This window comes from Ovis aries, chromosome 3 (genome assembly GCF_016772045.2).
Source record: "Ovis aries strain OAR_USU_Benz2616 breed Rambouillet chromosome 3, ARS-UI_Ramb_v3.0, whole genome shotgun sequence".
Lineage (NCBI taxonomy): Eukaryota > Metazoa > Chordata > Mammalia > Artiodactyla > Bovidae > Ovis > Ovis aries.
In genome coordinates this window covers 128,214,891-128,217,682 of record NC_056056.1, presented here as the reverse complement: position 1 = coordinate 128,217,682, position 2,792 = coordinate 128,214,891, and the positions used below count along the sequence as shown (strand labels likewise).

Genomic DNA, 2,792 nt, shown 5'->3' with positions numbered 1-2,792 from the left:
TACCAATAATGTGAGAAATAAATTTCTGCTCTTTATAGGCCACCCAATCTATGCAATTTTTTTTTAGTACTTGAACTGACTGAGAGTCCATGTCACTTTATTTATTTATTTTTTTAAGGGTTTTGAATCTCTGATTTATTAGACAGCATGGAAATAACAGGTTTAGGTTATTTTACAGAAAGAGCTCAAGCTGCTCATACACAGCAACTGGGCTTGCTGAGGGAAAAACAATTCTTCAGACTACTGCACAAGGACACAAAGACTCCTTATCCTACAGTCAGGAGGAAAGGGCACACCAACAAGAGAACAGAGAAATTCACATACTAAATAATGTGTCCACAATGACTAAAACGCATCCCTTAAGGGACAATCATGTATTGGTAGGAAGCAAAACAAAGCTTTCCATAGAGAAACCACTTTCACGAGATGGTTAGGTGGACTTGGGTTTTGTTTCTGCATCTGTCACTTGGCGAATGAAGATACCATCTTCGGGATGTTCCGTGTCATCCATTTCATACATATACGATGATGCTATTGCAAGCGTGGTCCCATCATTACTGAAGGCGAGTGAGGCGATGCTGGTGAGGTACCGATGGAACTGGCACAGTCGCTTTTTGTTAAATGGATCCCAAATATTTACAAATCCATCAGAACCACCTGTGGCAAAAGTATTGTGGATGTTGTGAAAGGAAATGGCGTTGACTGGGTAAATCTACTCAATATTGTTTTCTTTCAGTCTGTGACACTTGAAGGCATACTTCTTCTTCTGCACCTCGGGGCTTGGGTCCAAGTACTCAACTGCCACTCGACCTTCAATAGAACTTAATACATAACCCTGCTTGTTGGGGAATGCTCGGATGCAGCGCGTCTGGTACTTGAGGCTGGACTCGCGGCGCTGCTGCACGTAGCCCATGTTCTGCAAGACCCACACCAGCACTCTGCGGCCTGCGGTGCCCATGATCAGCCGGTCTCCCGACACCGACAGGGTATACACCTTTTCAGGCTGAGAGAAGGTCCCAGCATTACAAGGGGTTCTGGGATCCCACAATTTAACCGTCTGATCCCAGCTTCCAGTAACCATCACATTCACTTCGGGACAGTATTCAACACATCTGATAGGGGCATCATGGGTTCCAACAAGATTTTCTTGATCGGTGTTCAAATCATGCATTTTCAATTGATGGTCTAATCCCCCACTCCAGGCACGTGTTGGATCGTAGAAGGCGCAGTCCAGGACGGCGCCGGTGTGCTGGTACTTGAGACGCATGGAGTTGGCCGGCACATCGTAGAGGCGCACGGACGTGTCCCAGGAGCAGACCAGCAGGAACTGCGATGTGTTGGGGCTGAACTTCACCGAGGAGATGCCGTCCTCGGGGGGTTAGTTCAGCTTGAACTCGTTAGAACCAGTCATCTTGGGCTCCCTGCAGAAGCAATTCAGCCACAGCGCCCGCCGCCACTCGCCGCCGCCTAGCTTCCCTCGCCGCTCTCCATGTCACTTTAATGCTGCTCTTCTGGGTACCACACTTTGACATCCATGGATCTTAGCGGAGTTAAAAGCATAACTCCCATCTTCTTAAGGGATAGATGTTTTGGGGGGCGTGGAGTGGGGGAGGTTGCACATTATAAAAGAGACTTTAACAAAGAAATACATGTAACTAAATATTTTACTAGAGAAGGAAAATCTTGGCTATGTGAAGAAAATAATAAAGATTGCTATGAATCTGTCTATTGGTCTCATGCAAACTAAAACCAAGGATTATACATTCAGCTTAATTTCAACTTTATAATGCTTTCCTTTAATTACTGTAAAGGACCAAACATGAAGATGTGGTAGTGTGAAATTAATACTGACAACACTGAGCTTGCCTGGGCTCTGCAGATTAACCAGCATTTTACTGCATCAATAAAGGAATGAGGAAATAAAATTAAAAACTGATAGTGAATGGAATTACTTATTTGAAGCTAGCGATTATGTCAAGCTGTCACTCCCACAGATGGATTAGGCATAGAAAGACAACCAGATAAATTATAAACCACTCTACGAAGCTCATATCCATCTAGTCCACAAGCGTGGTGACAATGGAAGTCTGAAATCGACTTGGTCATGGCAGATTTGGGTTGCGTGTTTAGCATTTCATAGACCTCTAGTATCTTGAAGAGTAGAGATCAAAAAGACCCTAGAGGTCATGTGAGATTAGATTTCATTTTTGAGGCATTACACTGAATTATTTAATCTAAATGGAAAAAAAGAGTTTTTTCTTCCTTTTTAAAAAATCACTGAGATACAGATTAGAGAAAAAGGAACAGTGCCAAATAGTATACCAAAACCATATGAAACATAGAAATTACCTTAAGAAATAGCTAGGTTAGTTCTCTGCACTGGAATAGATTGTGTTTATTCAGGCGATAGATTTGATTTGTTTCCCTTTCCTTTTATTGCATTATTTTCCTTTCCCCTCTCTCTGTTCTTCTCATTACCACAGCTACTTTATAATCTAGACTCTTAGATCACCCAACAGTTTCCTTAAATTTGACTGGAGCACTGATTTCTGGGCAACTTACGCCTGTATGATTACAGAGAATCCTGGCTTTAGCTGAAACAAGACTGTGGGTTTTTGTTTTTGTACAGATGGAAGTAAAGAATTGTAGAATTGAACGTGATCTTAAAGAAGCACTCCTGTGTCTGTCAAATTATGACGAGTTGTGGTTCTATCTTGCCTTTGCTCCTTACACCGTCACTGTTGCAATGGAGAGAGGCAAGCATTAGGATTTTGCTAGAAGGGACATATGAT

At 42.6% G+C, this 2,792-nt stretch overlaps 1 pseudogene; it reads right to left on the bottom strand.

Annotated features, from left to right (window-relative positions):
• Window positions 1-346: 346 nt before the first annotated feature.
• Window positions 347-1,488, bottom strand: LOC101113482 (mitotic checkpoint protein BUB3-like; annotated as a pseudogene).
• Window positions 1,489-2,792: the final 1,304 nt, after the last annotated feature.